The sequence below is a fragment of the Ammospiza nelsoni genome, chromosome 11, assembly GCF_027579445.1.
Source record: "Ammospiza nelsoni isolate bAmmNel1 chromosome 11, bAmmNel1.pri, whole genome shotgun sequence".
Lineage (NCBI taxonomy): Eukaryota > Metazoa > Chordata > Aves > Passeriformes > Passerellidae > Ammospiza > Ammospiza nelsoni.
In genome coordinates, this window is record NC_080643.1 from 15507380 (window position 1) to 15530766 (window position 23387).

Below are 23387 nucleotides of genomic sequence, written 5' to 3' on the forward strand. Positions count from 1 at the left end.
TGTTACCAACACATCCTTCCCAACTGACTCCTCTGGCTTTGAATTAAGAAAGTTGTGTGTCCAGGTCTCTCCAGGGAAAAAGGTTTTCTTATCTTAGAAAGTCAAAAGCAAGATTTGGGGTGGGGCAAGACTGCTGGAATAATGAAAGGGTTCTCAGGGTCCTGGGTTACATGGCAAAAAGTAAGGGCTCTTTCCCTGAAGGATTTTTCTCAGAAATATGAGGAGACTTTGTCATATTTTAACCTTCCTTAGTGGGATAAAGATGCAAGTAAAAACCATGAACTCCTTAAAGAGCCCAAGCTGTCACTTGCTAACAACCTCCACTTATGGAAATACAGGCTTTTACTGGCAGAAAATAAATCTGTGTGGAATATTGTTAAAGTACACAAATATGGATGCCAGTTTAGAGATTTGGAGCCAAAAGCAAAGTGAGTTCAGCATTGCAGACAGACAGAGGCCACAAGCAGAACACCAGTACCCAGACAGGTGGGGTGGTGGGAACTCCCAAGAGCCCATGGAAAAACAGCTCCCACCCTCCAGAGGGGTCTCTGATCCATCCTGGATCAGCTCTCACCCTCCAGAGGGGTCTCTGACCCATCCTGGATCAGCTCTCACCCTCCAGAGGGGTCTCTGATCCATTTGGATCAGCTCTCACCCTCCAGAGGGGTCTCTGACCCATCCTGGATCAGCTGATGGTGACTTTCATATGAGGTAGCACAAACCTGAAGCCATCACAATATGAGACGTGCTGTAATTTTGATAACAACATGAAATTAACTAAAAGCTCATCATTAACAAGTGCATGAAATAGCTGTTAAAGCAGAGACAATAACCTTTCTAAGGGTATAACATGATCTAACATCCATGATTTTGCACTTTCTTTTGTTAAGTGGTTCTTCCTGCAATTAGCGCCAGCACTCCTGGAAGTCAAAGATGAAAACGCTTCCACACAAGCAGGACTCTCAGTATTAAAAAGAAATTGTATTTAATGGATGTCTAAAAGGCAGAAACATGAATTAAATAGAAGAAAATGGATCTCAAAACCAAACCTAATTCGCAGGCTGGCCACATTAGTTAGTGGATGTTTACTGGCCTCATTTGAAAGTTCCTCCTGTGTCTCCCCACAGAAGTAAGATGTGGAGAGGGAGTTGAAATTTCCACCTTTTTACTTTGCTGAATGTCTCATTTTTAAAAGAATGAAGCAGAAAGGAGGCATTGCCTCTTCTGCATTCCAAAACCTATTCTTTCTCAAATATCCTTGACTATTAGGAAGCAAATTTAGCTACTGATCTAATTTGTTTCAACTTAGAAGTACTAATACCCAAGCAAACATATGGTTAAGAATATTTAATGAGAGTTTAGTTACTGATTTGTAAATGAAAAGTACAAATGTGGCAGTTGCCATAGATCCTTGTAGTCCTTTGCTGGCACTGAGCCCAGCTAGACTTAAAAATATGCAACATATTGATGGGAGAAAAGGAGAAAAATTTTAATATTATGTGTAAAAACTTGCTGTGAAAATACAGTTCTGCATATGGATCTTAATGTAAAACGTACGAGCAAGACAAAATAATTCTGAATGCATTTATGTATGCTTTGTGCTGATGGGATTAATGCAAATATTACAGTCACACCATAAATTCACAATGAAGTGAATGCCTACAGGCAATTCAGTTTTCTGTCCTTGGTAACTGTGAGCAGAAGTGTGTTCTGTTCTACATTTGTCAGCAAATGAAACAGTGAGGAATAATCCCTTCACTTGTACCTTCCTCTTCATGACATTCCTGCCTTGGAACCAGGAAGGCCCTTTGGTGAGAAAAGAGCCACAGAGAAGACACAGAATGTTCTAGTTTCTGGAAAAAAAAGGGAAAGCAAGGAGAGTGAAAGGGCTCTTAATAAAACCTGAAACTCACAGAAGTTAAACCTGCTGCATTCATAATTTATGACAAACTCCAGTACTCTCCCCATTATCACACCCATTTCTGTAAACTCTTACCTCATTTTGCTGCCTAACCCTTGGCCTGGGAAGTAACAGAAGCCCTGAGAACATTAAAGAGCTGCTTCTGAAGGAGGTTAATTGTCAGTTCCCACCACAAGGCTGCAAAGAATAACCCTTATAAAAGATATTTGAGAGACCTGCCCAGGGTGCCACTGTCCATGGGAAGATTTTTGCCTGTGGCACAATCTGCCCCTCCCAGGATTGGCCTTGTGGGTGCTGTCCCTTGTACCAGCCCTGAGAGGAACATTCCAGCTCTGATTATTCCTTGGAGGGCAGCTGCAAAGCTGGGTCACACTTTAATCTCCTCTTTGCCAGGGAGCAGCTCTTCACTGTCCCCTCAACCCCTGATGTCACCTCATTCCCTGCTCCTTGGAGAGGTAGGACTCTTCTCTACCATGTATTTACAGGCTACCTCAAAGTAATTAAAAAAAAAAAAAAAACAACAAACAAAACATGTATCAGAAAATGAAAGACAGAATTAAATATTTAAACAAGCAGGTGCAGCAAAGCACTGCACAGACAGCATTAGCACTTGGTGTTTGTCTTGCATGGTCACACAGTGTGCACTTTCCACCTTACAGTGGATAAAAAAGTCAGTTTTCCTACAGACTTTCATCACTAGAGACTCCATTCCCTTTTACAACATTCTATGAATGAGACTGATATTATTTCACACACATGGAAACTGAAGCAGACAGCACTGACACCTGTTTTGGCAGATCCCACATCATAACCAGGAGTGAGACACTGTCAGTGGAATTGGCATTTCAGTTTGTCATCCGGATTTTCACTTTCTTTCATGTTTTAAGCCACAGCCAGCACTCAGCAGCCCTGCAAGGCACAGCCCGGCAAACACAGCCACCTGCAAAGGCCCTGCTTTGTGCCTTGTCCAGAGACAGTCAGGGGGTCTGTGGGATCAGAGGGGATAAAATCCAGCTTTGCAGAGCAGCCTTTAGCTTCTCTAATTCCCTGAGCAGTTTGCAAGGGCCCCTCTCAGTCACCACACACTGTCCTGGGCAGCACAAGCAGAAACCCCTCAGGCTGCATTCCATCCTGCACTTCCAGGGACCGGAGCTGCAGAAGGAAGGGATCACCTTGAGAGCAGTCTCAGAGCAGTCACCATCTCACCCTGGCAGTAATCTGTCTGTGAAACTGCAGGTTTACATTTTGGTCACCTGTGGTTCTGGTTGGATTTACAAATTTACACAAAAACACAAGCTGCAGATAACAAAGTTCCTCTTGTACCTATTTCATGTCCCCACTTTAGACTAGAAACATATCTTAGCCCCTCAAATTCAACATCAAGAAGCTTTAAAGGAGAGGAAAAGAAAGTATTCTTTCAATTTATCATTCCCACAAATTTCAACCACTTTAGTTTTTTTTTTTCATTTTCCCTAATCTCCAAGTCTATAATAGATTAAAAAACAAAACAACACACTAGGCACACAAAATACTAGCATCCACCTTGAGCCCAAGTTACTAAATTGGCAAAGCTAGAAGCACTTGAATTTATGAATTTTTCAATAGAAAACTTCAGAAAACCTCAGCTGGACACACTCCTGTTTATATTTTGTATGTTGAGGGCATAATTGCAAGGAATTAATGCAATACCATAGAGAACATAAAGACATCACACTGAAATATAAAATTGAAGAGTAGAAAAGAAACAACAATCCAGCATTTTAAAAAATATTAAATTTTAAAAGAAGTACATTATTTCAGGAACATTTTCTGCGAGTGGCCTGAGACTGAATCCTGTTCCAGGCAGCCCTTACACACACCCCTGTCCCCCGAGGACAGCAGGGCTGCCACAGGGGTGTTGTGTGCCCCATTCATCCCTGGCATCCCTGCCCAGACACAGAGGGAGTGATGGGCACAGGGGCACAAATCCTCAGCCACACACAGGCAGAGCTCAGAGCCCTGCAGAGCTGCTGCTGGGGAAAGCCCCCAGGTGAAATAGAATCTTCCACTGTCTCTGCCGTGACTGGAAAGAGTTATAGAGCAATTCAGGTTTTTATGTGTTTATAGGTATTTAGAAAAATGTTTATATACTCTAATTAAGTTTCTATAGTCCCTTCCAGTTCCTTCCATAGGATTTCTTGTCATCCCTGAATGGTTACACTGCCATTATTAAAGCTGATTACACACCAAACAAAGCATCTGAGCCTAGTTATAAACCCTTTACAAGGAGCCATGATCTAATACAGGATCTACGTGGGTCATTAAGAATCTGAGGAATTACCCTGAAGAAATGTGCCTCTTTTATAGAATATTATTTGTGTAAAAAGCACTTTTATTGAGTTCTTAAATTACACTGCAGTATAAACTGCCAATCAAAACTGCCTATAAAGAACAAACCAATGAATCTGGTGAACAGGCACAAATGAGGAAGACAAGGGCTGAGAAATCAAATTAGTTACCACCCTGCAACAGCATCTCAGGCAAAAGACACATTTCCTACAGGCAATGACATTTATTACATCTATCAGTTCAAGTCTATTGCTACCCCAGCATCAACGAGTTCATTCAAAGTTGAAAGAACTTTAGAGGATACTTTTATGAGCATGATTTTGCCCAAGCAAAATGGGAAATGAAGTTCAATGTGAAATGAAGTCAGAACCCACCTTCCTTCTCATCATGAGTGTCACAGTTGAGATGGCCACCATACACAGAGTGACACCGTAAAATGTGGAGCTACAGAGGACTTCAGGCATCTGCCCATACAGAGGAACACCTCACCACTTCAGGAGGCTGCAAGGGTCTGCTGCTCCTTCAGCCCAGCCTTTTATACCCCTCAGGCTGATGCCCTGCACCTGTGAGCCCTCTGCTCCCTTCCCTGGTTGGGCAGTGCCCCTGGCTCGTCACCTTCAGTGCTGCTCACAGCTGTGCCCATTGGGGATAATGAGGATGGGCCACAGCCAATTACCCAATTACCAAACTCCCAATTACCACAAACTGTGCCCCTACACATGGGAGCCTGGTGTCTTAGACTGGGCAGGGCAACTGATGCAGCTGCTCATTTTGTCCAAAGAGAAATAACTTTTGACAAAACTGAATTTTGCATTTGTTGGCCTCTTGGTTCTAGAAAATGAATCAACCTCAAAAGCCAAGCAGCCAAGTACCACAGGCACACACAGGACCTCAGATCATTCACTCCTGGTGAATTCATGCTCCTTCCTGCTCTGGGCAGGTCAGCCCCCCTCACACAACCTAACCCACTCCACCACATCCAGTCTCGTTCTGCCAACTCCCATATTGGCAGCTGGAGCTCCCTTTTCTGGCAGCAGTGACACTTGTCACCTGGAGCATTCCCTTGCTCTCCCAGCAGGTCTCTCAGTGCCACTTGTGACCTCCAAGCTCCCTGAGCTGATCAGTCCTGGCCTGTTTAAGGCAGTAGAGTGACCCAAAGGTTTCATCAGAGCCGTGATCCAGCACTGCAGTGTGCTGCAGGGCGGCCAACAGGAGCAGCAGAGGACACACACAAACATTACAAACATCCAGCTGCTGCACTAATAGCTTTGGGTTTTGTCACAGGGGTTTAGGTTGGGTATTAAAATGAAGTTTTTCACCCAGAGGGTGTTTGGGCACTGGAACAGGGCAGTGGTTACAGCCCCAGCCTGACAGAGCTCACAAAGAGTTTGGACAGCACTCTCAGGGACATGCTGGGATCCCTGGGGCTGTCCTGAGCAGGGTCAGGAACTGGCCTTTGATGATCCTTGTGGGTCCCTTCCAACTCAGAATATTCTAGATCCTTCCTTCATTACCATTGCCAACCAGAAATCCTGGGGCTTCATTTAACAGACAATCCTTTTAATAGCAACCAATATCGAGATGCCATAGTTAACATTTCTACTGCTGATATAAAAAAAATCCTCTATGTGTTTAGCATATCAATGTCAAGGCATAACATTTTCAAAATAATCCTAAACTATCTTGACATAAGCAACTAATTAAGAGTAAACTCACAATCATCATAAACCATTTAACAGCCTCTCAACAATGTACTAGGCACCCTCAGGCTTACAGTTTATCTGAAAGTGTTAATCCAATATTTAAAAAAAAACCTCAAATATATCAATGATTGTGCAGTGAAATAGCAAATGGCAGGAAATCAGAGAGCATCAGCACTTCAGAGCAGCACCCTGAGGGCTGCCTGGCTCACTGGGGTCTCCAGCAGCTCTGCAGCCCAGGGCTTGTCAGCCCAAATCTGACCCAGGTTGGCCACAAGCAAAGTCACTCCTTCATTCCCACTGGAACCCATCTGCCCATCCCACACTAAAGGAAAAGAACCCAAAAAACAGCTGACAAGGAAAAGATGAGGGATTTTCTTTTGTCATTGGTGTCTAGGTCCAGTGACAGCTGTGTACAAGTCTTTAGCCATCATTAACAGCATTATGAATTTTTATTTAAAACAAAAACAAGTCACTTCTTATAGAGTACTTCTTATAGAAATAGCCTCTAAGTTCTATGTAACTGAAAGAAAAAAAAACCCCAACCAAAAGCAACAGACAATCCAAACCTGCACCTACAACACATGTGGTATTTTTAATTAAAGACAAAAGTACTTTGACTGAATGCACTATAACCAAGTAATGGATCTTTGGGCCATGAAAAGATGCCTTAAAGAAAAAGTAGATATCCCTGTATTTGAATCTTTGCCACATCTTTGCCACAACCCACATCTGTTCCTACAGAGTATGAACCAGCTTAGTTGTTGCAAACCAGATTTTCTTTTCAAGACCAAATTTTTAAGCTTGTGTGAGATACTTACAACATGGTTTATTTATGAACACCATGAAATCAGTTAACTCTGTCTTGCATTAGAACTAATTGACTTCATTATTACATCTATCACTTTCCATGAAGGACATTATTTGAAAGTTTAAACAGCAAGGTGTTCTTTTGCCTAGATAACGTATTGGGCAGCAACTGTCAACTTTTGAAGACCCCCATACTGGAAATTTTACAGAATTCTTGCTAATATTTTACATTGTACAGAAAAACTTTGGAGCTCCAAAGACTGCACAGCACTGAATTCATGTGCTCAGTGTTTCTCCTTCAGATTCGTGAACAAATGTGGCATTAGCTATCCAAGAGATCTGCTTGGGTAGGTATATTCTTTTAGAAAAGAAAGGTTTAAAATGTTGCTGTTCAGGGGCAGCTGCACTCTACAGAATGTCATCTCAGTGATGGATTTAAAAATGATGTGTGACTGCAAACTTGAGAAGCCTATAAACAGCCCTCCTCAAGCACTTCTAGCAAACCTTCCCCTTTTTTGGAACACTGCACACTAAAGAAGAAAATAAGGTCACGACCAGAGATGTCAAATTAATTGCCTTCCTTATCTGAAGCTGTTCTTCACTGCTGCTGGCCTCCAAGAGGCAACTCAGCCCTCTCCTGTAAGGCCACCTCTCTTCACTTGGCTCAAGCAGACACACCACACAGCAGAAATGGCTGGGGACAACCTCTGCAGTCACATAAACAGATTAAATCAATTTTAACATTGCCCTATAATACTACTCTGCCCACGCCCAAGCTTTGCCTCTTCTCACCATTCTCTTGTCTTCATTTCAACCTTCTGTCTGTGACTGTTTCTGGGTTAGGGCTCACTCTGGCCTTGAATACAGAACAATATTGTCTACTGAAACCTGAAGTTAGTTGATAAGTTCTGTCCATATCCCCAAGTTTTTTATTATCTTCATTACACCTTTCACACCAATCTTTGAGCATGAATGTGTTCCCACTGGCACTGACAGCAGCCAGGGACCAGCTCCCTATTGAGGCTCCCAATTTTCAGTTTAGGGCACAGCAGCAAGGAAAAACCTGACACATGTCCCTAAAACATCTGTTTCTTGCACTCATAAACATGTTCAGTATTGTGTGGAGTAGGGCCTTGGTTTTATTATGCTTTTTCATAATTCTCTAAATCTACAGTGGGATCAAATTATTTCCTAGGACCTGTCAAATCACTGAAGATCCAAAAGACGATGTAGGAAATGTTCCGTGTTCTTCTGAAGTTACTATTTCCTCTCTGTCAAATCCTCCTCATAAGAGGAGGTAGGAGAAGTGTCCAGGAGCTCGGGGCACATTCCAGTGGGAGACAAAGGCATTCCCTGCAGGAGCTGTGAGTGAAAGGGGCAGAACAAACAAAGTCTTCTTCTGGGTTTCACAGAAGCTACTGACATCAGGGGTTTATTATCAATTCTCTTTTCTTAAAAATAGCCCAGTGCATAATAACAGGTTTTGGTACTACAGGTAACAATAAATAAACACATTTTACAGACTGTGCTTTATTACTGAGAGATTACTCACTTTCTAGATTTCAAATTTAATCTTTTCCAGAGGACTTAAATAGAGCAGAGAGGTCCATCCAATTTTCACTAGACAGGCTAAACAAGTTTCTCTTGGAAAGAATAATTTTCATCAGACTAGGTTGGCACAAAGGTGCTATTGTTTATGTCTAGAGTGTCAGGTCCTGCAATGAGGTTCAGATTCTTAACTAAGCATTCCCATAAAAATCGACAGCTCACACCTATGGAGTAAGTCATGCATGTTTCCATAGATACAGCTATATTCAACCATGGCATATATACTGTATGTAACATATATATATATAGTGTGATTGCCCCTCATATGTAGACAATCTTCTACTAAGCACAGGAACTTAGGTCAGATTTGCTTCTTAACCAACTTCAATCACGATCAAAAATGCAATTAGAATTATCACTTTCTCCTTTCAGGAGTTACCATTTTTAAAGAATAGCTTACATTAAAGAATAGCTATTCCTCTGGGGTGTTCAATATGCACCTGAAAGGGAAGAATCCAGTCTCCTGAAAAAGATGATTTTGTCTGTTTCTAGTCATCCTTACAGGTCCAAAGTACTGCCTGGAATATCAGATGTATATCTACAGTTCATTTCTGGCTTACAGGTACCTTTTTATCCACTTACCACATAATCACTGGCTAAGTAAGATGGACTTGCACTGCTTTTAATAAAATCAGTTCAATATTTAACATTGCACACCATGAAGCTGAAGCCTAAAGCTGAAGAGAACAAACTGGCCTCCATGATGTTCTTTGTTTTAACAATTCAGAATTTGTTGCCATCCAACTCTACTGCAAGCAAAGTTTTCAAGCAGCATATGAACAATAACATTTTCAAGAGAAACATTACTTCCACGACACAAATACTTATCTCACACTTCTATAAAGATTCAGCATCTGAGAAATCCCTACAAATTTCCTCTGGTTTACTTATAAGGAATGGAAATTATAATCAGATCCACAAGCTATTTCTACTGCTACTACTCATAACTAAACACCTTTTCAGTAGTTTCAATAATACTTAGCACTGGGGAAAAAGCACTCAACTCTTACAGAGAAAACCTCTGTGTGTGCACAAGAGGCCAATCTCTTCAGTGCCTCTGCCAGCCATGATCTCTGTCTGAGGAAATCCTCCTGAGTCTGTAACCCAACCTCCACAGGAATCCTGAAGAAAAAGTTGATGCTGCTCCACGTTTGTGACTATAAAATTTGTCACAGCACATTCAAATGGTAATAACTTTCAAAGGCATTTTAAAGGTCTGGGATTCAAAGTTTAACCAGCAGAGAGTTCAAATCCCAAGGAAAGTATCAATTTCCAGAATAAGCTGCTCATGGAAAACTCTCCTGATGTACTTATCCTTCAACTGCTCTAATAAATGAGTCCCATGGCAGAGAATCTTTAGTAAAACCACAGATATTTACAGTGCTGTCAGTATTACAATTTTAAAAAGCAATTATCAAAATGAGACAGATTAAAGGAACAGTTGTTCTAAAGCTCTAGATGTGCTGAAATAAGCCAAAATCCACTCTCAATTTTCAGACTTTGAATTACCAAGAAACAGGAGATCCTTGGTGATTCAAGTCCTGGAAGTGTCAAAGCGAGCACAGCCCCTGGATGTGAATAAACAGCAACCTGGTGAGCACTGTAAGGGAAGATGCCCTCAAATTACATATATTAGAGTCAGAGGTGAACAGCACAACACAATCAGAATTCTTAATAAAGCTAGCAAACTTCTCAACACAGATGTTACCACTGAGGAATTGGATTTAATGAAAAAAAAAGGTTTATTTTTGTTAACAAAAAGGTTTGCCATATTTTTTTTGTGGCAGCAAAACCTTACATGAAGATAATTGAAAGTTCAGCTCTAGTTCTGGGTTTTTTTCAGAGAAGTATTAAAATCTTTCTTTCCCTCATGCACTTTAAGGGCATAGAAAAGGCACAGAAATTTTAATTTAAGGAAAGAGAAATTCAACTAGAATAGTGGTTTTTAAAAGAAGCTCCATTTTTCTTAAGTATTTTTAATTCTTTCATGCGTCAATTGTAAAACACCATCTTGTTCATCACTTCACCATGCACCAGAAGCTGAAGCTGTGGTTCCCCACAAACTTAACAAAAACTTTTTTTTTTTTTTTGCAAGAAACCTGAGCATTATTACCACTTCCTGAACAACCTTTCCTCATGAATGGAAAGCCATTATTTACAGGAAGCCTTTGCAAGGCAGGAAAGACCAGACCTTCGAGCAGGAGAAGTGGCTTTTGTTCATCTCACAAAGGTTGTGAGGGCTGAAACAGGAGCCAGAGTTAGAGGGGCTGCAGTGCTGGGCCTGGGGCTGCCTGAGCTCTGCATCCTCAGCACCCCTGGAGCTGGAGATGCTCCTGGCTGAGGCTTTGCCATTTTCCATGAGCTCTGGCACTGATGGAACACTCTGTGACCGTGTTCACAGGGGTTCACGGATGAGGGAAGAGACAAGAATGTTGACTCCATGTTTCAGAAGGCTTGATTTATTATTTTATGATATATATTACATTAAAACTATACTAAAAGAATAGAAGAAAAGGTTTCATCAGAAGGCTAGCTAAGAATAGAAAAAGAATGATGACAAAGTCTTGTGGCTCGGACAGAGAGTTCGAGCCAGCTCACTGTGATTTGCCATTAATTACAAACAATTATATGAGAGCAATCACAGATGCACCTGTTGCATTCCACAGCAGCAGATAATCATTGTTTGCATTTTGTTCCTGAGGCCTCTCAGCTTCTCAGGAGGAAAAATCCTAAGGAAAGGATTTTTTACAAAAAGATGTCTGTGACACCACTGCTCCAGGCAATGCCACCAAGCACATCAGCCTGGCAAGGACCCCACTGCATGCTCAAGACACAAGATCTGAATACCCTTAATGGAGCACAATACTTTATAAAAGCATTGTGTGCATGAAAATGAAGAGCAGTAAGCTGCTGAGAGACTGAATTAATATCAAAATCAAGCTAAATCAAGCTTTCAAGTTAAGGACCACCAGGCCAGAGCCTCCCTGAAGAGGGTCAGTTCTCTCTCCTTATACATTCCCAAGCTTTAACAGCCTTTACTTGTACAACTTTAGACTTATTTTCTACAGGGTTCCCCCTTATTCTGTAAGGATAAGGACAAGTGCAAACCTGCTGTTCCCCAACATTTGAATGCTCCATTTTGAAATATTCATTTTTATTAATAAAGTAACAACTACACCTTAACAAGGTACCCCAAAATACCAGATGGAAGCCTGCAATATGCTGCTGTCAGATTCCTTTTCTCAATATAAGTGCATAAGTGTTCTTTGGACTAGCAAGAACATCCCCATATCTCTGGTGGGGGAGAACAAGATTGATGTGTGTTGTCAGGCAACCAATTGCAAACTAAATATAACACTTCTAAACACTTGTCTATCTCAAATTCATTAAACACAGAAACTAGATAAAAGGGGTTGTGCAACAGAAAACATAACCAGCAGCTTTTTAAAAATCAATGTAGTGGTAAAAGCACATGTGACAGCACAATTAGCTAAGATTGAATTTTTTATATTGACTATGAAAATTCCTCTATGAAATATGCAATCCTAATAAATATGAATGTCTCACTGCATACACTCTCATGCAATATCAAGTTTCAGCATGTGTGCTATGGGAAGAGATCAATGCTCCAAAGAAAGCATCAATTTTACCTATAGATTGTTTCCTACTAGACTGATCACACAAAATTAAACTTTTTACACAGTAAATGTGTATCTTGAAATATGCCCAGATTGGAGCATAAACAACCCTGTATGAGTGGATGGCCAAAAATTGCAGTGAAGTGGATGAGAAGAGTCAGCTCCAGCACAAAGCCAGAGCGAGCCTTGCTGCTGGGGGCTGCAATAACAGCACCATGTCAGATGCAACATGCACCAACATGATCCCATTTTCTAGAAACAAATGCATTTTAGAGGCATTGTAGATAGTTGCCCTCTTAAAATGTGTTCCAGCAGAAGCAGATGGACACAGAGAGAGAGCTGGCAACCCTCAAAACAGCAGCTTCAAACCTGGGGACACACAGTGACATCATGCTAATTAGTTCACATCATAATCACACTGGCACAGCCATGGTGCCATAAAAGTGAACCCCACACACACTTGCACACCTGCACCCTCCTGTGGAACCTCTGTCCTTGAGTAGAGTCAAAACTTGACTGCACAATTTTGCCTTGAGCCAACTGTAAATTGTCACTTTAACTGCATAAAATATAAATGCTATCAGATACATGAAAGAAAACAGAGCCAGCTGCCTGCAGACAGGGCAAGCAGAACTTAAACCATTCTCTTAAACCATACCATGTCAAAATGCAGGTATCAGACTTACAAATGGTAATATATTGTAAGGCTGAGAAAGAATTAAGTAAGGACACAGAGGGGTTTTTTTTCCTGTGGTATGTTTTGTAAGTGTGTGCAATTCTTGCCCTGATGATTCTGTCCTTTTCTGTAGCTGAAAAGGGGTTTCTGAATGGGATTCATAGCCTATAAAGGTGCTAACATTACATTTCAGCAGCTGGGTGAACAAATTCCTGATAAGAGCAAACAGGGCAAAAACAAACAGGTCTAAAAAGAACTCAAAACTTTACCAAGCTTTATAAAAATGCCAATTCAATGTATTCAAAAATATCCAGCTTCTTTTTGAACAAATTCAGGTATTTTTTGACTCCCTGGTGTACACTATATACAAAATATTACCAGAATACTCTGTTGCTATAAGGTGCATATATATTATGTATTTTGAGGGAGAGCTCAAATAGAACCATACCCAGTCTGTCTCTAAAATAGCCACTCATACCCCACATTATGGGAACAGTTGCCCACATCTCACATTGCACAACACTCTTTCCATCTTTGTCACTTGAATCTGGACTTCTGATAGCTTACCACAAGTATTTATTCTGTCTGCAGCACAAACAGAATAAGTAAAAGAGTAATGGATGCCATTTTTTAAAATGAAAACAGATATATAATAGGAAGGCCTAATTTTTGCTCAGTGCCATTGTTGTGAACAGGAGGAAAACTACAGTAATTACCAATGTAAAGGAAAATGAGGCCAAAATTATTATGAATTGACTTTGGAAAGCATTCATTTTTCCTTCTATCAAATCCAATTCTCTGCTGGCACAGGTAGCTGCAGACACAGCAAACAATTAACTCCACTCTGCATTATCTGCTGGTTGGGAAAAACTGCTGTAACAGTAACATTGACACAGACAGGTAAATTTCATCAGGAATGTCACAAACAAACACGACACTGAGGAAGTCAGCATGGACCAAAACTGCCCCACACAGCCAAAATGACCAACCACAAACCCTGAGAGCACACCTGCAGCACGAGGGTGAGGTCAGGTATTGGGCAGCTGGACTAAGCTCTCCACAAACCTACACAATCCATCCATGTCCTAGAAACAGGGAAGGTTTCTGGCTGAGAAGTTGGCCTCTCTCCACCTGATCCCATACAAGCCACTTAAAACAATTCCTTCTTTCTCCCTCCTAATGACATCTAATTACTCCCACAGAGCAGAGCTCCTACCTGCCCAATAATCCACTGCCTGAGCCAAGACACTGGACTCACTCAGCCCATTAAAATCCTTGCTAGATCAGAGACAATACAGATTATTGAATTTAAAGATGCCTTCTCTGGGAAGGGATAGTTTGCCAGTAAGAATAAGGGGCTTCTCCCTTTTTGTCCCAACTAGCTGCGCACAATTATTTCTATCCCAGCACTCTCACAACAGCCCAGATCCATTTGTCCTGTGGTATTGATTCAGTTCACATCAAAATAATATAAAACCTGAGTTATTTTCTCTTCCTTTTGTTTATGTAGAAGCAAATGAAAGTGTAGTGTCAGAAATCAAACACCTGAGTACTAAGGGAAATAAATGCAATAGCTGGATGGAAGCTGCTCTTGATGCCAAGAAACTGAAGGTAGCAAACTGCAGTGCCAATTTTTAAAAGCACTCAGATTTAAAGAATTTAAAGGAACACAAACCAGGCTTATGCTGCAGGAAAACTGCCAGAAATGAAGGAAAATTTAAGGACACATAGATAAACAGAACATATGGAGGAAGAGGCAACACAATGTTTCTAGAAGAAAATCACGACTCGTGAGCTACGAGAGCTCCTGGAAAAAGTCACAGGCATATGGACAAGATATATCTGCCTGATACAGCATTGCTGGAGTTCCATAAGGCTTCTGATCACACATATCAGTGAAATTGCTCATTAAAGTAATCTGTGAGGGACAGAAATATTCATGTTAATTTGGGTAAATGTTCACATATGAATGATACTAAAATAAATCCACCATCTAATACAAAAATAAATTCACCATCCAACCCAGGAAGGCTTCACTGTGGCCCCGCTGCTCAAGCAGCAATCATGTAGAGATCATGCACAGCACAGATTTCTGCTAAAGGCTAAACTGTTCAACATATTCATAAATCATCTGCAAAAGAGGCAAATACCAAGATGAGAAATTCTACTTATGCTGAGAAAGCATCTATTATAATAAAAATATAACTTGTCTGCAGAGACTTGTGGAGGGTTCTCACAGTGCTGAGTGACTGATAGAAGAGCAGATAAAACTACACTTACAAATTCAAAGTAGTGCACGCAGAGAAAGACGATCCTCACTTTTACACAGTGATTGACTTGGAAACCATTACCTGGGAATGAGATTTTGAAGTCACAATTACACTTCTGTAAACACCTCAACTCAGATTTCATTAGCAGTTAAAAAAATCAAATCAAACACTAGGAATTATCAACAAAGGAATAAGCATGCTCTGAACTAAATATATCAGTACTACATCTGGAAAAGAGGCAGATAAGAGTGTGATGAAGATTTTTAAGATACTGGAAGACAGGGGAAAGTTAGATAGAAAAAAAGTGTTCAATAACTCTCATAGTACAAGAGCTATAGGATGTCAAATGAAATTGCAATATGTAATTACATTGTAGAACTCATTCCCTGAGGATATAAAAATTTACAAAGGTTCAGAAATAAAGTGGATCACTGGAATAGTGAGGGAAGTGCTATTATGTGCTTCTCCTGCTCTTAAGCATTTTCCTAGGCACTGCCCAAGCATTTCTATAAACAGGACCCAGGTTTGCAAAAGTGTCTGAATTAGGCTGAGCCAAACCAGCACCTGCAGCTCACCCTCACAACATGTGGGAATTGCATTCTGCAAAGCATCTACTCACATGAAGCGCTACAGGATACTCTGAGCAGTTTACAAAAAATCAGAAAACAAGCCTAGAGGACAGTTTCCAACATTCTTCATAACACAATGTTGTTTTCATCCTTTGCACTACAAGAATAGTAAGAAAATTACTCAGCCCAACTCTAAATCACCCAGCCATGAGCTCCCAGAGAGCCAAGGTGCACAAAGAAGCTGTAATGGTTTCCTCTAGTTTTAGGAAAGCAGATTAAGATACTAACTGTAATGAAAACAGAACAGTAAAGGTAAGAGCAAGAAACTTTATCTCAGTGCAGAAACATCAGAGATCCAAATCTAGGAGAAAATAGCCCATCAGCGACAAGGTTTATGATTTTCCTCATCAGATTTTTCCTCCTCCTGTGTACCAAGAACATTGCTTGTTTTATTTGCATTTATTGCTTTTTTAATATATAGAAAATGCTGCTGTTGAACTATTAGATGACCACTTTTCCAGAACTAAAATTAAAGCAACAAACACATTCTGCCTTACTTTAGCTCTGGAGACAAAACTAGTACCAGCAGCCTTGACACCACAAGAGTCTATAGGAGATATTGTTATAAACTCAAAACATCTTTTTGCCATTTATATTTCATTTCTATTATATTTCCACAAAATCAAATAAAAAAGTAATAATTTGCCTACAAAACACAATTGTACAGAACCAGGTGATCACCACTTGATAGTTAGGGAAACTAAGGCAACAGAACAAATATTTGTTTACTGACTCCTAACAAAAGTGGCAGAATGAGTAATAGAAGTTTATTTCTGTATTTAATAGCAAACATTACTTTCTATATAGCAGTCATATAACTTCCCAGCCAAGGGGAAAGTCTCCTTTCATCTGGATGTGATGCTTTGAGCTGGTGAAGCTGGATTGCCTACATTGAAGGCAAGGACACAGATTGTCTGTGATTCAGACAACTTGGGATTTATTTCTGCTTCCAGCACTGCCCTGCTGCTTTGCCTTGAGCATTAATTTCATGTTACCCAGCTGAACATACCCCTTCCTTTGGCTCTACGTGGTGCCCCTCAGTGGGCTGTAGGCTCTGCTGGGTCAAGGATTGTGATTTCACTCTGCAGCACCACTGCTGCCCAGGACAAACAGGGGAAATGAGGACATGAGGGGATCCCTTCACAACTGCACAGGGAGGAAAACAAGGTAATGGGCCGGGGAGTAAAGGCAAACAAAAAAATCCTCTGCAGTTACACATAGGGGACAATCCTGATATAGATGAAATGTTCCACCTGCAGGAGAAAGACAGTCCAGAAAAACACACACAGCAAACTCAGATGGCGGTGTCACCACTGGGCTGTGACCAGCAGGGCCCCCTGGAAGCACAGACAGCTCTGCCAGCACTAAACCACAGGGCAGGGGGAGTGTGAAGGTCACTGAACACTCCTGAATTCTCCCCCTCCTGACACACCTGGGCTGAATAAAGCCTGTGAAAGAAAACCAGTGGTTCATCACCAATCCAGCTGCCCTTTTAGGGGATGCTCTCAAGACACATCAGGGTACACAAGACAACAAGACTGACAAGTCCCAAGCTTGAGACACTCGCAAGACAGGCAGGAATAAAGGGGAGCAGAGTTGGTGTATTCATGGCCAGTCAACTAACTTTTTATTTGAACAGAAAGAACACAGTGGAGAGTTTAAATAATTTGGGAAAGGTCAGCATCCAGTCCTACCTTCACAAACCTGAACACAAGGCACCTCTGAAAACTTTGCCTGTGGCTAGAGTGGACACTCCTTTTAGAGTGTTTGAGATGTCATGAGCAGCAAGTCAGAGCCATATGAAGTAGGAGCCACACAAATGAATGTTTTTTGTTGGTTTTTTTTTTAATCACTCTCTGCAATTAGTTTGAGCAACCAAGAGATAGATTTTGGCAAGAAATATCTTTTAAATTAGAAGCCACAACAGAGCAAATAGAAGACTGTTTACAAAAACATTCATTATTTATTTACAGACACTCCTGCAAAGGGAGGTTTCTCCCTAAAAAATTTGACAGAAACTTGAAAGAATAGCGCAATTTTCTGTGATGAGCATATCAGACACTTTGGAGATTAAAATATATTCCAGGCTAGAATAAAAGTAACACATGAAGGGTCATGGGCCAACTAACTGGAAGACATGTGCATCAATGCCATTAGTCCCAGCATTAAGTACACACTGTAGCTAGGAATTAAGGTAATATAATTTTAAAAAAACCTTCAGATTGCTCCTCTTGAATTATTTTCAAACAAATCCATACATTTAAAAATTCAGTTCATTAAGAAAAGTGAGTCTTTAACATCAGGAAAGTTAAAGATTTAAATTGAAAAGGCCCCAGCAGGAATAGCCCCAGTGGAGAGTTTTAAACACAGCACAGAGGGGGGAAAAATATTCCATTAACAGCTCTAGGGCCTTCCAGTACATTCTCCTCTTTAAATGCTGAAAAATTAGCACAAGGAAAGAAATGTGGAAAGCTCACAAAATCTGTGCTAGTCTCATGTCAAGAATAAGAGAGAGATTCAGTGGAGTTCCGGATTTTTTGGAATCATTTACATCAGCCTTACAGAACATGGTTTTGTTTCTTTTTCAGATTTAATAGATTTCTGACAGACAGCCTCAGGAAACCTTCTATAAAAAGTCAGAACTTTGATTACATTACTGTCAATATTTTAGGTTTAAAAGATAGATGTGGGAGCTCACTCAACCTTGCCACAAATGCATACCTCAATTTAAACTGCACTGTCAACATTGCAATATTGCTTTTAAAAAGCAGCACACCAACAGGATAACTTTCAATCTCTAAGATTTATATATACACACAGGATTTTAGACAGAACTTATTTTAGATTTCCAATCCACTTTAATTCAGACAGTTTTGTGATTTCAGTAGGAGCAAGAGCAGATAAAAGAGATAAAATATAATCAAGGTGAGTGTGATTATATTACTTAGTGCTTCCTTTCAGCTGTAGACTTATGCTACAGTGAGAGATGAAACAATTGCCTTTAACACACTCTAGAACCAAAGCTACAGCATGACTCTGCCTGTTCTCAGCAGCTCAAAGAAAAGGACATCCAGAAATCAAACTAAAACCAAGAGATTTATACTTGCAGTTTGCAATTTCCTCTGTAAAGAGGCCAGAGAATGCCTTTAATTGGAGTGTCTAACTAACTTCTGAGTGCTTAGACTGCAGACTAATCCTGTATCTCAAGCCAATTTACTTAAGGGCATTAAAATGCTTTGAAAGAAAAATATTTATACCAACAGTCATATCATTGCTCAGTGTCTTGTGCCAGGGTGTGTGACGAAATGAACATTTTATGTGTGTGGCGTAAACAACTAATGAAGTGAGACCACTCCTATTTTGTCTGTACCACCAATAGAGCCACAGAAAACTTAAATCAGGTCCTCATGCCCACACAAGCAGACACCACAGGCCATTGCTCCTTGCACAGTGCCCATTCCACAGTGAGCATTCCTGCATCCCAGCAGAGATAAAACGATGTGCAGAGCTCACAGAGAGCTCCCAGCACAGCTTAAACAAGTACAGAGCAGCAGTAAAACAATGGGATTTCAGAGAGTTTCCCATACTCTGGGGTCTACCTCAGTGTACTCAGTCTTCTTCTGTTTAAACAGAACCATTTGGGGTGTCAGGGGAAAAGCACATTTTCAACATCTGCAGTATCTGGGGCCTTAAAGCTGCCAAGATTATCCTGGTCATCTCCACTTTGGAAAACCTTTCCCGGGCAGCACAAAGCAATGGCAATTAGAGTTAGCACCAGGCCAACCTCACAGCACCACAGGACTGGCAGCAATTCTTCACAACCTGCTCCAGTTCACAAATGTTTGGCTTTGTGTCCTGCAAATTTAAATTTATTTCACCTTGTCCACCTCAACATTATCAAATTTTAGATTATTTACTGATATTTTTTAAGCAATTGAGGAGAAAATCTGTGCATTATGCATATTGACTGCCTCTGAAATAATACTTTGACCTGAAGAGAAAAATCTACTTTTAGAAGCAATTGGTTTACACAAAGCATCTATTTTCCACCCTTAACTCCTTTCCTTTCAGCTCCCACCTTCCAATTCTCCTAAAATGAATACATATAGGATAAAGCAGTTGAATTCATTAACATTTAAGTTTGTTCTTCCAGATAGTTATGCCTTATATAGAATAGGCAGCAAAGTCAGAGTATTTCAAATAAGAACTGCTGCAAGCCCAAGAGTCCTTTCTATTTGGAGAACAGTGCTGTATGCAAATATGGCACTGCAAAGGACTCTATTTCAGTAAAAATTCATCACCATGTGTCAAATCAAAACTTTTCTCCTCATCCTCAGTAGGAGCATTCTTCCTGTGAGCCTGTGATCTAGCTAGTATATCTAGCAATTTTTTACAATAATGGGTGAAAGTTATATAAATGCACTTGAAAGCTGAGTAAAGTCTTGTAAGACACAATTAGAGCTGCCAGTGTTTGTAATAACCAAAATGTACAAAATTCATTGAATCACCAAAATGACCTTCCAATTTGTGATGGCATTCCTTCATCTTCCCACACTGCATTTCATATTATCATTTATTAAGTGCTTACTTTTGTGGAGGTTTTTTTGTAGGACGAGAAGGAATCAAGGAGCTATGTCTAAAATTTCATACTGGGAGGTTGGTAATAGAATCATCTGTAACCTGAAATAGATATAAAATCCAAACACTACTCTGGACTGCTCTCTGACACAGACTTCCCAAGTACATCCAAATAAGTAATTTAACCTCTCTGCCCCATTTATGCCATCCACAGGCATTTCACTTCTGTTCCAATGCTGCAAGTTACTGACATTTAAAGGCAAAAGTCTGCATTACTGAAAATGCTCAAAGTTAAAAGCAGTCCTCCATCTTTCAATTCTCTGAAGAGCTACAAAGTCAGGACTGAAAAAAGGATTTTCTGGAAGCAGTCAAAGGAGACCACTTCTGCAGGTGAGACTTGTACAAATAAATGAGATGGCTGGGGGAAAATAAAGTCTAAGCAATGGAAGACACAAGACATTAGATGAAACACGTGTACTAAAGGCTGCTGTAAAAACAGCAGCTCACCCTCCTGCACCTTTGGAAAATCACCGTGGTGTTACCTCGCCAAAAAGGCCACTCTGGGACCAGCTTTACCCACAGCACACGTCTGTAGTTCATTTACCTGATGAATCTAAATTGCACAGTCTGTCTCCTGTGATTTCAGCCTCCTCCAACTTATCCTGATTAGTCTTCCCAGCACTTCTTACTCAGAGGTTCAGATTGGCAGCCCCTATAACTGGAGGGGTTGGTAATTGCGTGGCATCACTCGGCGCATACCTGAGAGGAACAATTCCACAGAGTCCTCTGGCACAAAGGCAGGCACTGACCGGGGTGAATGCAGCGACAAAGGTACAGGAAAAACAAAGCCTTTCATACCAGAATTGGCTCCTTCATGGCAGAAGCTCAGTCACTAGAATCCAACAGGTAATTTCAGCATGGACAGTGAAAATCTGCAGAAAATTACAATATATACCCAGCTATGCTTACAGCACATGGGTTTTATTTGCCAAAGAGAGTCAGTGTTCCACAGCAACTGTCTAAAAAAAGCTTGCATCACTGAAAATGCCAACTTTTACACTTGTAATTATGGCACACCAATACTATTTTTAGTTTGTTTTGAGGATCCCTATATTTGTAGAAGGGACTGCTTTGGTCAATAATGCAGATACTTCTTTCCTCTGAAAGAGGTGAAAGGACTGTTTTAAAATAACCCTTTCACACATAAGCAGACAAAATAATTGAAATAAAAACTGATTAGATAACACTACTAATTAACCCATTTGTCATCAACCCATCTGTTACCAACCAATTTGGTCAATTCATTAAGAAGAACTGCCTCATTACATTTAGCACAGATTATGAGAAGGAAGCTTTAACACTATAAGGCAACAGAGAACCTTCCTTCCTTCCTTGTGGAAAAGTTCCTGGTAGCCCAGAAAATCAATTAGCAGCACAGGCAGTTCAGTAGATCATTTACTCCATCTTTTGGCAGAACAAAGGAGTGCAGTGAAATTGGGTTCCTTCTTCCTCTCCATTCCCCCAGTGCTGGAAACTCAGAGTGCTGTGGATACAAAAGGCTCCATGGCATTGCTCCTCTCACAAGGGCAAAGCTCATCACTCAATATCTCTCATTCAGAAAGTAAAAATAGATGCCAAATAGTGATTTCTTGCATAAAAGGATGCTGCTTGAAAGCATCAAGTCTCAGATAAGACTTTCATGCAATAGAACTGGTAGAGACTGGAAGGTTCCAGGCTCCAGGCTCAGGAGGTCTCTCTGCTCTCCCTGAAGTTGCCAAAAGTTATTGCTACTTAATTAATTTGAATTAAAATGTCCATATCTAAAATAAGAAAGTCAGAACGTCTTTAATCCACCTTAAAAAGAAATGTAAATGAAGAAATACTCGGAGAAGCATTAAAATATTATTGCAGATGAAGAAAGTCACTGATAATATTTCCTTCCTACCAATGTTTCAGTAACAGCCATAAAAACAAAAAACAACAGTCAAACCCACAGAATTATTACAATTAAACATATAGTGCTGCTCTTTATTTCAGCTGTAGAAAACAAATAGAAGGCTGACAGAACAAACAAACAATTAAGACACCATTTTGAGAATAGCCCTATGAACAGCTTTAAAACATGAAGACAGTATCCAGCTCTATTAACATCACAAAAGCTCTGCAAAGAAAAAAAAAAAAAAGCTAAGAAAAGGTAAGAATAACTTCTGTGTTATGGGAAATACTTCCATATAACTATTAAAATGACATTGCTATTATTTTTGCTGCTGTAATATGGCATTGCCTCAGGCACATGAGCATTATGTGCAGTAATGTAACCCATGATTACAGGAAGCAGATAAATGGTCTCACATGGAGCTCTTTCCCAGTATTCCTCATTTGAAAAACACTTCTTTTTTTCCAGTTACTGTAAGACAAAAACATTAAGAGAGTCTTATTCACAAGTCCATTTATAGAAATACAAAAATTGAATGCTCCAGTAGGAAGCTAAATTTTTGGAATGTTCTCAGAACTCCCAATTATCTCAAAGTAGCCCTAAATTTGCAACACAAAAACCTGGGAGAGAAATACTCAGGAGAGGAGCAGAAGCCACATCAATCAACTGAATTCCAATATCAGCTTGCTCCCTGACTGCACCTTACACTCCTGACAGGGAGTAAATTTGGGGAACCCAAAATTTCACCAGGCTTTTCCTGCAATTTTAGGAAAAATACAAAATTCTGTCGAGAAATTCATATTTGACTGAAAACTGTTGATACAAGCACACCTTAGGGGAGAAAAAAGCAGAGCCTCACAGGTATTGCCAGTAAAGAGCAAAGCACACTTGTACAAATGAAGGTCACAAATAATAGCTTAGTTAAATCACTCAAATATGATTAAATTTTGAGTCAAATAAAAAAATTCTCTTCACACTGAGAAATAAATTATATAATTACAAGCAATCTAATAAACTCTTCATTACTATAAGAAGTCAAGCATTAATTAATAAAATTAATTTCACTTTTTTTGTTTTGGAGGATACAACCGGTAAAATCTTGTACAACGGGAGTAAAAGAGGACCCAGAGCCTGGCAGAAAAACATGCAGAGAACAAGGGAGTCCAATGGCTCAGTGCTAAGCAAACCAACATCTGAAAGGGTAGCACTCAGGGAGAGATACAGAAAGGGAAGGTAGGGAAAAATAACAGAAAATAATAAACTGTCTGCAGGGTAATCAGGTTAAAGCCATTA

The 23387-nt window shown here is 40.2% G+C and overlaps 1 long non-coding RNA gene across 1 annotated transcript in view; it reads right to left on the reverse strand.

Moving 5' to 3' along the window:
• The window catches only part of LOC132078077 (uncharacterized), a 41191-nt gene extending 36442 nt beyond the window's left edge, over nt 1-4749 (reverse strand). Inside the window, exon 1 of the long non-coding RNA XR_009419226.1 lies at nt 4624-4749. This is a non-coding gene — a long non-coding RNA (uncharacterized LOC132078077). The remainder of the gene's footprint in view (nt 1-4623) is intronic.
• Nucleotides 4750-23387: the final 18638 nt, after the last annotated feature.